At 36.2% G+C, this 15,818-nt stretch overlaps 1 pseudogene across 1 annotated transcript; it reads right to left on the reverse strand.

Moving 5' to 3' along the window:
* Positions 1-1,308: 1,308 nt before the first annotated feature.
* LOC306652472 (vomeronasal type-1 receptor 90-like) lies at positions 1,309-1,904 on the reverse strand (annotated as a pseudogene). Its single transcript has one exon. The product of its transcript is annotated as a vomeronasal type-1 receptor 90-like (transcript).
* Between the last annotated feature and the right edge of the window lie 13,914 nt (positions 1,905-15,818).

Below are 15,818 nucleotides of genomic sequence, written 5' to 3' on the forward strand. Positions count from 1 at the left end.
TCAAATAGGAATTCCTCACTGACTACCTCCCTCAGCCCCTGGTAAATGCCATTCTATTTTCTCTCTATATAAGTTTCTAATCTTATTTCTACCTACTACAGTAGACTATTATAGCATTGATTCTTTTTAAAATTATATTTAGCTATAGATGGACACAATATCTTTAATTGTTTAATTAATTTTTATGTGGTGATGAGGTTACAACCCAGTCCCTCAAACATCCCAGGCAAGCACTCTACTACTGAACAATAATTCCAGCCCCAGCATTTGTTTTTTTGTGACTGATAATCCACTTGCAATAATGTAATCAAATTTCAGAAACTACTTGCTTGAGGATTTGTTCTTCTGTTCCAGGCTGAATAGTATTCCATGGTATGGCCAAGCTATGCTTTGCTTGTATATTCAGATGCTTTTGGACATTGTGCTGTTTCCCACATTGGGCTATCATGAATAATAGTACTAGGAGCACTGGTGTACATGTGATAACTTGAGTTTCTACATTAATTCTTTTAAACAAATCAATAAAAGAATCATTGTGGTTGTGAATATCTGTAACCCCAGGGGCTCCAGTGACTGAGAAAGGAGGATCATGAATTGAAAGTGAACTTCAGCAAAAGTGAGGCACTAAGTAACTTGGTGAGACCCTGTCTATAAATAAAATACAAAATTGGGCTGGGGATGTGGCTCAGTGGCTGAGTCCCCAGAGTTCAGACCCTGGTGTTCCCCCAAAATGAATACATAAAAATAAAAAGACAGTTGATGGATCAGGTGATAATTCAGGGAAATAAATATTGATATATTTGGTTGGACAAAATACAACTCACTGAAGCACTTTTCAAAAAGTGCTATACCTTCTTAATGTCTAATAAGTGGCTAATGAAGGCCATGAACATGAAACCTACCTCATAAAAATCACTTGCTGACCCCAAGCAGATAGGTTGGGCCCTTATGTGATTTCAAAAAAGTAAATGATTGCTGTTTCTATTACATATTTTTTTATTCACTTGTCTCAAAGTAAACAGATTTAACAAAACATACATATATCTATATTCCCTTAACCCAGGGATCATATAGTCTGTGCTGTGATTTACATTTCAGAAGCCATCATGTTGGTACATTCAGAGAAATTACCTATCACTCTAGTGAAACATGTTTTGTCTTTCCCAAAAAGAAAGAAGTTAATAATTTGAAGAAGTTAATAATTTGTTTTCAGTAATGATTAGCAACACAGGACTGGTTGTGACATAGCCAATAGCCCACCATCATCTGGATTAAGGTGACAAACAAGGTCATTGTTCCACCTAGTTCTTAGGAAGACAAGATAACAGTCCAAACAGTACATGAGATGAAGATACTCATGAGCAGCAGGATGGTCCTGGTGGCCCTTTGTACAGGGAAAGCTCTGTGAGAAAGACTGGTGGCATGAAGGCTGCTGGAAGTGCTTCTTATGCCTGCACAAGAGGGTCCCCATGTACACCACTCAAGAGGGCCATGAGCCCTATAAGGAATCCATCCTGGAATACACCTAATACAGAAAATAAATACCTGAGGAAGAACTCATTGGTAAAATCATGCAGGATTCAGTAATAACTATAAGATCACATGAAGTCACATTGGGGATGTAGTAGGAGAGATTGAGAAATGAGCACCTTAAGGACATGTAGAACACCCACAGGAACACAAGGGAGCAAATGCTGTGATGTGGGACTTATATTTGAACTTTGCCAAGCAGGAGATCTGGGGCTGAGGGTGATTTCCTGGAGGACACTCAGCAGGCAGGTGGCACAAATGGAGAAGCCCCTCAAAAACCTGTACAAGTAGATCAGTGATTTACATTTGTTGTCATCACAAAAGATCTGAGGCACAAAAATATTTGTAACAGTGTGCCCAATAATTCTCAGCATCCCTATGTGGATTACGGCCAAGAGACCAATGATCAAGTCAGTGGGCTTGAGCTTGTACTGGAGAAGGAACTTGAATATTGGAAGAGAAGAAGGATGGTGTTGGCTGAGATCCCAATGATAACTTCAGAGAAAAGTGCATTTCTCATTCTAATACGATCATATAGTTGGTTGGTCTTTTTCATCTTTTGGGCAAAGAAGCACATTATATCTTAGGAGAAAAGGAAGAGAAAGTCTTATTTCAAATAGTAACATCATCATCAATCTCAGCCTCCACTCTTATCATCAAGAAATGTGTTCAATCTCCCCAACACCACACTTTTCCCCCTTCAGTACTCAAGTCTCTCTGACACCCTTCCAGGTACCATTCTCCTGTTATTATCAAATCAGGTCTGGATTATATAACTATGTTGGATTCCCACTGTACATCATCTTTTGCATCCATTCAAATAACCCTATGCTATTGAAAATAGTTCTAGGAAATAATTTCATCTTGTTTTCTCTGGGGGATTGCTTGATTTTCATATTTTTTTGAGGTGTTTGGAATTGAACCCAGGGTTTTTGTGCTTTCACGGCAAGACTTCTTACCAAATGAGCTATGTCCTCATCCATTTTTGTCTTCTCATCTTGATAAAGCCCCAGGTACTATGGAAATCTCTACAATTTTTGTTGAATTCAATTGGGAGGAAGCCTAATCGTATAGAATTCCAACTTTGTAAAAATTAAATGTTCAATGGACAGGTTTGCACTTAAATATATCCTTTCAGGTTGCCTTTATTCTGGTTAGTACCAGACTATATCCTTTAAAATATTAAATGAGACAACATTGAGGAAAATACACTGTAATATACATTGAATTTGCATCTGTCATCTTCCCTGAGTTCAAGATGACCTTGAGCAGTCTATAATGTTAAACACTGATCATCTCATCTATGAAATATGGGCAGTCAGATGATATATACTCTACAAGTATGTGTTAAAGAAGATGAAGTACAATCTGTGGAAATGTTTCAGGAATATAATGACCTCAAGAAATATTGATCATTATGATTTAATTATTGCCATTTCTCATTGCATGTGATGTTGAGAGGTTTTAAGTTCATTCTTTTTATACTGACTACTTCTGTTGTTTTCTCAAAATTTCCATGATATTAGAAAATTTTATGTATAGAAATATTTTTGATGGTATTTTAGTACTGTCTTGAATCCTAATGTAACTATCTGTCTTCAATTGTTATTATTATCACCAGAATAACTATCCTAAGTGAGCCAATCCAGTTATTGAATATTATTAGGAATGTATTTTAATTATTCTACTTAGTCATCTGTACTTAGGGTGGTAATTGAGTCAGAGTTAAAGTAGATTCAGAGTCATTCCATTATAAGGTTTTCACTAAAGAAAAAGCATGTGACCAAGCCTGAATGGACCTCCTAAATACTTCCAATTTTCTTCTCCACGAAGGAAGCAATTTTTCAGTTCAGAGACCAAAGCACAGAAGTGGTACTGAAATCTATGTTGAACTACTGATGGAATATTTTCTATAAAAGGCATATTTGTGCTATAACTCATGTCTTAAAATACATATGTATTTTAAATCTTACAGCCACATATTGAAAAATAACCATCATAAGAAAATCCTGTATGTGAGGCTTAATCATTTCATGATGCTGTAGAAATGTCAATCTAAAAGGCAAGATACTAAGAAAAAACCTGAAAAGTTAAATATCAATGAGCATGGAGTACTTTTTAAAATCCAAGGTGACATAGATACTTAGTTAAAACATTGAAGAGTTGATTTTTGTTTATTTCAATTTTTAATTGGAGTCTACTATTTGTATTTAGATATGGAACCCAGCATTATAATTCAGTATGTGTATACAGTATGTAGTGATCTAATCAGTGTACTTCCTGTCTTCATATATTGTCATTTTTATATTTCAAACCTGCCAACACTTCTCTGATTATTTTGAATTGTATAAGTAATTATTATATACTGTCACCATGCTATTGTGCTATTGAGCCCAAGAGTTACTTTCCCCTCTTAACTGTTTTTGGCACTCCTTACCCATCATCTATCTCATTTCTTTTCTTATAATAGGTCTAGGAAGTTTTATGACTTTGGTCTTTTTGGGATCAACTGTTTCAGGTTCAATGCATGAGAGCCAACATGCAGTATTAGTGGAAATAAAACTCTCTACCATCACTAGGAAAAGATCATCTTTTCCCCAAGCAATGATCAGGTAAAGTGACACACTTTTCACCATTCACTCATTCAATGTTTTGGGGTTGTCTCCCATGATGTCTAGGAAGAAGAAAACAAAGATATAAATCAAATGTCTATGTGTGTCCAAGATTTTGTGGGTCACATTTGATCAGTAGGATTTTGTTCTTTTTTTGTGAGACCTACGCACATATAAATGGCATGTGCCAATTCTAACAAATTTATATCACAAAGTGAAATATAATATGGATATTTCTATGGTATAAGTTGAAATAATCCATACTAGCATGTAATAATGGACATTAAAAATTTGTTTTAGGTCAGGTGCAGTCATATATTTCTGTAATGCCACTGGCTTAAGTGGCTGAGGCAGGAGGACTGCAAATTCATTATGAACCTCAGTAACATAGCAAGACCCTAAGAAACTTAGCCAGACTCTACCTCAAAATTAAAAAAATAAAAAGTCCTAAGGATATGGCTCAATGGTTAAGTGCCCTGATTTAAATCCCTGGTACCAAAAAAAAAAAAGTTTATAATATTACCTTTTCTCAACAACAAAATGTATATTATGAAACAAAAGAGAAGAAATTACAGTCTTTCACATAATTCTGTGACATGCAGGATCTTATTTAATTCATTTAAACATTTGAGCCTTATCAAAACAAAGTTTTCTAGCACTCATTAAATGACATGCTTTAATTACCTGTATTCTAAGGCTAGTGGATGATATTAACTTCACTTTCATGGAGGAGTCTGCAGTCCTACAACCTGGGGAAATGAAAAGTAGGAGTGTATGGGTGCCATGAATTTGCAATAATAATCCAGGTATTCATTGATTTTTTTTTGTTCATTGCCTTAAAACCATTGTAAAATTGTTTGAAAGTAAATTTTTGTATCAGTAGCAGAAATACTACTGCATAACAGCAGTAGCATAACAGAAAATACTTTCCTGAGAGTATGCTTCAAAGGGAGGGACACAATTTGATATACTTCTAAGCACAACTAATATTTCTCCATATAGTGCCAGGAGAAACCCCAGAGAAATACTCTGATCATTGTGCTATCTCCAATTTTGAACCACAACTATACATACCACTAAATTATGCACATCAAGTATATATTATTGTGTCTGGGGATATAGCTCAGTTGGTAAAGTGCTTGCCTTGCATGCATAAGGCCCTGGGTTCAATCCCCAGCACCAAAAAGTATATATGATTAAAACTATTTAAATATATCAAGCCATATTGTAAAGAAACATCTATTTTAATGTCCATGCTGATGTAACATTGTTGTTTTAAAGCCTCCTGGGAATGGGAAACATCATAAAGATAAGCTCAGAGAAATCCTGAGGCATGTCTCTTCCAAGCTGTGTCCCATTGTGATCACTCCTGGCACAATACAGTCTAGGAAATCAGAGAATAGAACACAAGTTCTCTGCAATCAGTGGGGGTGATGTCAGAAACATTCCTCAAGTTAGGGTCTCAGGAGTGTTGCCGCCAGTGTAGTACCTGGATGTCCTCTTGTACCAGGTGCAAATGTCATACCTTACACACTGGAGAACCAAAGCTGCCCCCAGACTGGATATTCTGTGTGTAAAAATGTGTAAATCACAAGGAGTTTAATATAAATTTCTAAAATAGTTCTCTTTTGCAGAATCTAGATCTGGTAACAAGAAGGAAAATCTAAGTCAGCAGATGAGTAAAACAGATCACATATGAAAAGAGAAATGTCCAAAAATTCAGAACATTTTTCTTGTTAGAGCTGATAGTGAAGATTGGGGGAGCCTTTATATCTGCATCAAGGAAATATTTATGTTAGACATTGTGCCATCCTGCTGTCACCAGCATCTTGGGCCAGCCATATGATACATACATCATCATACCTGTTCCCCCAAAGCAGTGAGAATGTCTCAGGCAGTGGACATGAGCTGGAGGCCAGAAGTAGAGAGAATTACAGGAAGAAGGCACCCCTCTGCAGTCCCCACTGTGAGTCTGGGTTCTTAGGACCTCTGAGTGAGCAGATTCACTCTAAGGAGCACACATCTGTTCTATGTCTGCAGTGTGAGCATCATCCTGCCTCTATCTCAGGGATGAGATGGCAGATAAATCCTATTATTTACTTACCACTTATGTTTTGCATATGCAGCCTCATGTACTTTGAACTGTCATTATCACAAAACTCAGCCTTCACCACTGTTGCCACTTTTCCCATTCCCCCCTTCTATTCACTAAGGAAAAATTGGACAAAAGAGATTGGGTGCTGAGACTGGTCCTGTTTCAAGCAAGTGGGTTTGTGACTGAGGTCAATATAGGCAGTGTCCTCTGCCTTTGGCTCCCTTTTGTGAAAAATCTATGATGAGACTAGAGAGAATTGATGGGCACCTCAGGGAACTCAAAACCATCACTAAGCAGGTGTGAGTCCTGCAGGCACATATGCTCGGAAATATACAAATTCGACAATATAAGGAGGAAAAACCCTGGAAAATATTGGGCACATGAATGAAAGCTCTTTGTGACAAATTGAAGTGAGAATTATTGGTTGATTTTTTTTTAATTGTCAGGGTTGTAAAATACAGCTCAGGGTTCACAATCACAGCTAATAATTTACTTTAGCACTGTTTTAAATTTCATCTGAGAAAAAACCACTGGAAGAAAAAGTGTTATTTTAATGTAAAGAGACAGAAAGCCCTGAGGTGCTTCTTTGCAGACCTCAAGCTCTCATTACTGGAAAACCCAAGCAGTTCTGCAAGAAAGTCAGTCTATCTGATTGATGTGGTGACATAAGATTTGTGTCCTGCTTTCCTGCTTGACAGCTTTCCCTTTCCTGTCTCATCTTGTACTTTGTCTCTTAGTGACAAGAAAAAACAGCTATGTTCACATTTATCTGTTCATGCTGATGACATGGAAAAACTCAAGCTTAGGAAAAAATCTGAAAGCTAAGTGCAGTGACCCAGGGCAAAATGAGATTTAAGTGACTGAAATGTTTCTGTAAGCAAAATTTAATTCAGACATTTACATTATGACAGAAATTGCAAAGGGTACTTATTTTTTGTGACTAAATCATAAAAAAACTAATGAACACAAATATTTTTTTATCAAAATTGTGAATTATATTTCAGGGTGTTTTAGAGACAGGAATGGGAAATCACCAGCATGTTAATTTAATTTCAATAATGTTTAATATGTGTTCAAAACTTTTCATCATGGTTCTCATATTTGATATTTCCTAACTAATAGAGTTCGGGGTAAGAGAATTTTTAATTTGTAAAATCAAATTGGATACAAAGACTTTATCAGAAATTTCAAGTATATATTTTATACTGGTGTAAGGTTTCCCCACTATGAATGAGTTTTTGAACCTAGAACCTCATTTTCCTTCAAATGAATTCAAAGCTTATAAATATTTAAACTATAGAAGTCATCTACATCAATAATAACTCCTTGATTTCTGAAGATGGACAGAAGAAAAATTGTAATTCATAAAAATATAAATTAAAACTTAGTTTTTCTTGATGATATGTATCAAATAAATAATGTATAAGTCTCTAGAATAGATACCATATGTAAGTTGTGTCACTAGAAGTCATTATATTCAAAACAAATAAAAACTTAAAATTGACTGATATTCCTTTGTAAAAAACTTGGCTAATTTTAGGTGAATTCTAAATTAACAAGCTAATGTTCCTTAGAAGAAAATATCCTCATTGTGCCATACAGAATAAAGTCCTCTGGGTTCAGTAGGACTGTTGTATCTGATGTCTCCTCTGTAGCTACTGAAATCCTCACTAGTAGGTTCAAATTCCCTCCTTCTACAGCCTTTCCAGGATCCATCTGCACACTAATTCTGCATCTGAGGACAGAGAGGCACTTAGCCAGATGGCTGAGCCAAGGGGAGGTCTCCCATGCAGCTAAGAAAAAGCCAAACAGCTGTAAGGTTTAAGAACAGGATGTTTTTAAGTCCTGTATATACAAAGTTGTAATTTTAATATCGGTAGGAAAGATAACAAAATCCCACTGGGAGAACACAGGAACTGTGGTTTCCCACACAGAACATGTCACCCTTCTCTAACTTAAATTTATTCTCTGGTGGATAAAAGCAATCTTGAGAAAACTGGCTCTAAACTTTTCTCTAAGTTCCTTGGAAGACATCGGAGAGGTATCTCATTTGATATTATGTCCCAGTCAACTCCATTTAGTCTCATTCTTATCCTACTGTCAAATTAGGCCTAACACACATCAAAATTTAGATAACCTCTACTTAGGGGTGAGGGATTCCTAGCACCTCCCATAGTATCTAAGTGGCTCTGACAGTCCTTTCCCTACAGTGAGTGATGGACCCATCTTCCCTAATTTGCTGTTACATGGAGCACCTGGGTTCTGGGTAGTGTTGGTTCTGTATGACACCATTTTCAAACTGCTTGTTATGTGTTTCAAGCTTTGAGTAATATATTAAAATTAATGTAATATAAAATGGAAATTAAAACAATAGATTCAGTGCCAATGTCACAGGTTGAGGAGATCCCAGGCAGATGGAACATAAAGCTGAAACAGGGCCCAAGGTGTGTGTCTGCTCTAAGAAACCTGCATGATCCAACTCTCATCTTTATTAATGGAGGTGGGAGAAGGCCTATTTTCTTTGTGAGAAACCATGTAAAATTAGAATCAGTCTCCTGTGCACTTTACATGAAGATTTATACAACATTTAAAACCAAATAAAGTCCTGAGACTTTGGAGTCAAAAGAAAGTACAATCATTTCAAGCACAGCCACTGATATTTCAGTTGTTGGACTCAGAAGATAGTTCTTTATAATCACAAATATCAATATCTGAAGGGTTTAAGACAGGTATGATAACAAATGAAAACTTAGTTACTTTTAGAGACAACGGAAAACTTAAATTAAGTGGAAACACATACAATGAAGACTGTAAAATCTATAGGCTAAAATTTCACATGGATGTGCCTGGGGAGGCTTCAAGACTATGGAACATTACAACAAATGCCAAGGTATGAGATCTCCAAAGCCACGTGAAGGGAAAATATAAAATGGCAGAAGAGCATAAGCACTCCAGCTTATGTACAATAAGGCAAGTCTCACCTGGGGTGGACTCAGGGCATGATGTGCTGTAAAAAATTTATACTCACATCCAGCCCCCATCCTGTCCCAGCCTCACTTCTGCCTTTGGTGATCTGGACTCTACCCTCCTCTGTGGCATAGTATGGGCCATTGACCATCAATGCCTCCTTGAATCTTGTCCCTCATGTACACTCATTTCCTGGAAGGATCCTGGGGTGAGCTATGCAAAGAAATGGACAGTTTTCCCCAAACTTTTTGGAGTCTCCTCTTTTGTGGAACCATGAAGAGCTCTTTGTAGAGGTACAGAGGTATAGACAAACACCTTTCTTCTACTATGGACTGTCTGCATGACATTGGGGAGGTGAGCCCAATCTCTAACTGAGCTCCCCTAATTTTTAATAGAAAAATGATTCCATCCCTAATTGTGAGGACTAGAGATAGATATACTAATACCTGTGTTGTAACTCTAATCAGTTAAACAAGAATCCATAGGGATTAGCACTCAGTCTTTGAATTTATAGAAGATTTCATGGAGGTTCTCAGATGTAGTGTCTCATTTAGAGTAAATGTTAATGGACCAAGCTCTGGAGTGGATAAACATGCATTTGAATTCTGGCTATTTATACAAGTATAGCGCTTGAATAGATTTTTAACCTCTCAGAGGTTCTATATCACTCATATGGCAAATGCATAGATAGTAGATACTCGGTGCACAGTGTGTGTTCCTTAAACCAGGGAGAGGGTTTTTGTTTTGTATTTTTTTTACTTAATTGGCAGAATATGCAGTGGTAGTTCTGTGGCTGCCCCAGAATTGGCAGTTCAAACAGATATCTGTAAGTTAAACTGTTTTTTGTTTAGACACAAGCATGGGGAAAGCATGCCAGTTGTTAAGAATAAAACTCCTTTCTGTCTTTTATGTCTTTAACAACTACATTTCTCCACTTATCAGGGAAAACATTTGGTCTTTGACTTTTGGGGCTTGGCTTATATCACTTAGAGGGAAATAAGAGGGAGGGAGTATGAAAAATGGTGAAGTGAGACAAACATCATTACCCTATGTACATGTATGATTGCATGAATGGTATGAATCTACATCGTGCACAACCATAGAAATGAAAAGATATGCCCCATTTTTGTACAATGAATCAAAATGCAGTCTGTAAAAAAATTAAAAGATAAATGAAAAAAAAAACTACATTTCTCATCCTCCTTTGCAGATATTTCTAGTCATGATTATTGTCTAACCAATAATACTTAAATGGAAGCCATATATTCACTGGGACTTCAGCTTTTGGCTTCCATTAAACAAAGTGAATTGGTGCATTACAATTATTCATGGTAGGATTTATTTTAACATATGTCTTGTGCACATAACACAATTTGGTCCATATAATTTTCCAGTACTTTTCATTTCTTTCCTCCTTCCTCCCCCAAACTATTTTTACTCTTACTATTCCCCTTTCTGTTTTTAAGAGATCCTTTTATATTTCCCTTTTTTCTCCTATCTTCCATCTTTGATAGAAACATTTGACTCTTGACTTTATGAGTCTAATTTTTCCACGTAACATGTATATTCCACTTTCATCCATTTTCTTACAAATGACCACAATTTTGTTCTTTTTTATGGCCACGTAAAAATTTGTTATGTATGTATGCCAAATTTCTTTATCTGTTCACTAAGTTGATGAACACATTTTTACAGTGCTATAAAATGGCCATGCACATATTGCTATAATAGACTGACTTTAGATCTTTTGGATAAGTTCCAGGGATGTAGTGGGGCCATGTGGTAACTTCCATTCATAGACATTTTGAGAAAACACTATAGTGATTTACACCAGTGATCATACTAATTAACATCCAACAGAGCATAGAATGTATCCTTTTATCTGCATCTTTGCCAGTATTATGGTTTATTTTAATAATGATTGACATTTAATAGGACATGAAATCTCAGTGGAGTTTTGATTTGAATTTTCCCTGAGTACTAAAGATGTTGAACATTTTTTCACATATTTGTTGACTACTACTACTACTACTACTACTACTAATCTTCTTTTCTTCTTCTTCTTCTTCTTCTTCTTTCTTCTTCTTCTTCTTCTTCTTTCTTCTTCTTCGTCTTTTCTGTTCTTCTTAGCAATGCCCTTTAAGTTCAGTCACCCATTAATTTACTGCATATTTGTTAAGTTTTTTCAGTTCTTCATTATATTCTGGATATTAATTATCTGCTGGTAAACTACCTGGAATTCTTTTTTCCCATTTGTGTAGGCTCTTATCAATATTATTTTTTGCTGTGCAGAATTTTTTTTTTTTATTCAAAGGCACCCAACTTACTGATACTTGGTTTTTATTCTTGAGTGTTAGAAACCTTACTAAGGAAGTTTTGCCTGTGCCAGTCTGCTGGAGTTGATGCTATTTTCCTTTTCTACAGCTGTACTCTTTCTGGTCCTATTTTCTAGGCCTTTCAATGCACTTTGAGATGATTTTGTGCATGCATGGCGAGAAACAGGAATCATTCTCCATATGTTTATCAGTTCTCCCAGTATCATTTGTTAAAAAAGTCTTCTATTTTCTCCAGCAGATGTTTTTGGCATCATTGTCCAGGATCAGATGACTCTATGCATGTGCAATTTTCTCTGCCTTTTATATTTGTCACTGGTCTTCATGTCTTTTTTTGGTGCCAGTACCATGCTGGTTTTGTTAACTAGAGCCCTGAGGTATAAGTTGAGAACAGATATTGTGATGCCTCCTGCATTGTTTTCATTTATCAGTATTGCTTTAGCTCTTCTAGGTCTTTTATTCTTCTGTATGATTGGATGGTTTCTCTCCAATTTTGTGAAGAATGTCACTGATATTTTGATGGGGATCACACTGGCTTTGTGTATCACTTTTGATAGTATGGCCATTTAATCAATATTAATTGTGCCTATCCAAGAACACTGTAGTTCATTTCATTTTCTAATGGTGATTTCTCTCTTCAGTGTTCTGTAAGTTTGATTACAAATCTTTTTAACCTCTTTGATTATAGATAACTTTTAGATTTTTTTTAGGTCATCATGAATGATATTTTTCTTTTCTTGTAGATTCATTATCTACAAAGATATTGAAATTTTAGGACCAATATCCTCAATGAATATAGATGCAAAGATCCTTAACAACATATGGCAAACTGTATCCAAAAATATATTAAGAAAATCATACACCACGATCACTTGGGGTTCATCCCTGGAAATGCAAGGATGGTTTAACATCTGTAAATCAATAAACGTAATCCATCTTGTCAATAGACTTAAGGATAAGAATCATATGGTTATATCAATTGATGCAGAAAAAAAAACAGTTGACAAAATACAACACCCCTTCATACTCAAAACACTAGGGAAATAGGGATGGGAACATTCCTGAACATTGTAAAGGCTATTTATGCTAAGCCATGGCAACATCATTCTTAATGGAGAAAAACTGAAACCATCCCCTTTAAAAATGGGAACAAGACAGGGATGTCCTCTTTCACCACTCTATTCAACATTGTCCTCGAAACTCTAGGACAGAGCAATTAGGCAGACTAAAGAAATTAAAGGGATATGAATAGGAAAAGAAGAACTTAAACTGTCACTATTTATGGATGACATGATTCTATATTTAGAGGATCCAAAAACCTCCATCCAGAAAACTTCTAGACCTCATCAATGAGTTCAGCAAAATAGCAGGCTATAAAATCAACACGCATAAATCTAAAGCATTTTTATATGCAAGTGACGAAACAGCTGAAAGGGAAATGAGGAAAAACAACTCCATTTGCAATAGCCTCAAAAAATTAAAATAGAATACTTGGGCATCAATCTAACCAAAGAGGTAAAAGATCTCTACAATGAAACTTCAAAACACTGAAGAAAGAAATTGAGGAAGACCTTAGAAGATGGAAAGATCTTCCATGTTCTTGGATAGGCAGAATTAATATTGTCAAATGGCCATACTACCAAAAATGCTATACAGATTTTAATGCAATTCCAATTAAAAATCCCAAATGACGTACCTCACAGAATTAGAGCAAGCAATCATGAAATTCATCTGGAAGAATAAGAAACCCAGAATAGCTTAATAGCAATTCTTAGCCAGAAGAATGAAACAGGGGGTATCACACATACCAGAACTTCAACTATACTACAAAGCAATAGTAACAAAAACGGCATGGTATTGGCACAAAAATAGACAAGAAGATCAATGGTACAGAATACAAGACATGATAGAACCTGAAATAAATACAATTTTATCATACTAGACAAAGGTGCCAAAAATATGCAATGGAAAAAAGATAGCCTCTTCAACAAATGGTGCTGGGAAAACTGGAAATCCATATGCAACAGAATGAAAACTAAACCCCTATCTCTCACCCTGCACAAAAATCAACTCACAATGGATCAAGGGCCTTGAAATCAGACTGAGACCCTGCATCTTATAGAGAAAAAGTAGGTCTAAATCTTCAACTTGTTGGTTTGGGATCAGACTTTCTTAACAGACTCCCATAGCACAAGCAATGGGAATGGGGCAAGAATGGAGGAAGGAGGAACTGTATAGAGGGAAAAGAGGGGTTGGAGGGTGGGGGGATGTAAAAAAAATATATTGAATTTTGTATGTTTAACTTGTATCTTGCTGTTTGTTGAATTTTTCAGTTCAAGAAGTCTTCTGTGGGAGGGTTTTTATTCTTATGGAGGATCATACCATCTGCAAAACTGATAATTTGACTTCTTCCTTTCCTATTGTTATCTCTTTTATTTTCTCCTCTTGCCTAGTTGCTATGACTAAATTTCATGTGCTTTACCAAGTAAGAGTGGAGAAAGCAGCCATCCTGTCTTGTTCCTAATATAGAGGAAATTGCTTTCAATTTCCCCCTGCTTGGTACGATGTTGGTTTTGGGTTTGTCATATATAGTATTCATGACATTGAATAAAGTTCCTATAGAGTCTAATATGTTCAGGGTTTTTAATTATGAATTGGCACTAGGATATTTTTGCAAGTTTTTTCTGTATCTGTTCAGATGACCATGTAATTTTGTTCTTAATCCAACTTATATAGTGAATTATGTTTATTTATTTGCATATAGGAACCATCCCTGCATCCTGGTATGAAACCAAGTGGATCATGGTATACAATCTTCTTAACATATTTTTGACTATGATTAGCTAATATTTTATGAGGTGTTGCAACTATATTGCAGGCATGTTGCTCGACATTTTTCTTTGTGTGGTTTGTCCCTTATGTGATTTCTGTATAAATATTACATAAGCACCATTAAATGGATTTTTGAAGCATTTCCCTTCCCGTCTGTTTCATGGACAATTGGAGAAGCAGTAACATTTGTTTTGTAATGTGTGATAGAATTCAGCTGAGGCTACATTTGGTTCTTGCTTTTTTCCATTTAGATGGCTTTTAAAAATATGTTTTTACTTGTCCAGTGGGGCACACCTGTAATCCCAGGAGCTTTGGAAACTGGGCAGGAGGATGGCAGGTTTCAAAGCCATCTTTAAAAACTCAAGAGGTCCTGTCTCAAGTAAAATTAAAGGGGCTGGGGATGTGGCTCAGTGCTTAAGAGTCCCTATGTTCAAACCCCAGTATAAAAAAAACACATTTTTATTAGTGCTTTATAGTAATCTTAACAGTGTGTTCACTGAGACATACTCATGTATGTGGAAAACATCATTTGATCAGTCTTAGTCTTCAATGCCTGAGCTTTCCCTCTCCTCTCCTGTGCAAGCCTCTACGTGTTCTTCTCTCTTCCGGTTTTTGTAAGATCCCATCTCTTTCCTTAATTCAATTTTTCTTGTACCTTTCATGTAGTAGAGAACACTTGACCCTTGATGTTCTGAGTCAGGTTTATTTAACTTAGCATGACGTCTTCCAGTTTCATTCATTTTCCCACAACATAATTCCCATTCCTTATTTATGGCTGAGTAGAATGAGTACACTCTTGAAGAGATGTGTAGATGTTATTTCCTGGGATTGTCACCTATCAACACACAAGATGTCCCATGTTTACTTCTAGGTAGATGTCATGTGAACAAGAAACAGAGATCCAGGGAGGAAAAGATATTATCTGAAGCATATATGGACCTCCCATCTGTGGCTTTGAATACTTGTACATCCATTGAGCAGCCTGGCCACATCCAGAATGTCCTTCATTGCCTGTGTTGACTACTAATCCGTATATATGATCCATGATTCCATAACAATTTTGTGCCTGAGAGGAGGGAGTTAGACTTAAGTTGAAAAAATCACCATCCTCTGGGTGTTATCCATAGGACTGGGACCCTTCCCATGATCAGACTAAAGCAGTACCACCATCTCTCTGTGTCCTAACAGGATAAGATGAGGATTCTCTTTAGTTATTTATCTTAAAAGAAAATAGTTCCATTCATTTGGCTCTATCCACTTGACATAATTACCTCCAAGGCCTCACCTTCCATCATCAACCATGCAGGCTAGAATTTCAACATACAAATTATGAGAAGACATAAAAGTTCATACAGTAGTAAAAGTGCTGTCCTTACTTCGATAGGGTACCATTTATTTAAGCGCAGGATGGATACACCTCAGGGCATCTTCCCCTTCACTTTCTGCATC

The sequence above is a fragment of the Sciurus vulgaris genome (assembly GCF_902686455.1).
Source record: "Sciurus vulgaris genome assembly, contig: HiC_scaffold_238_arrow_ctg1, whole genome shotgun sequence".
Taxonomy (NCBI): domain Eukaryota; kingdom Metazoa; phylum Chordata; class Mammalia; order Rodentia; family Sciuridae; genus Sciurus; species Sciurus vulgaris.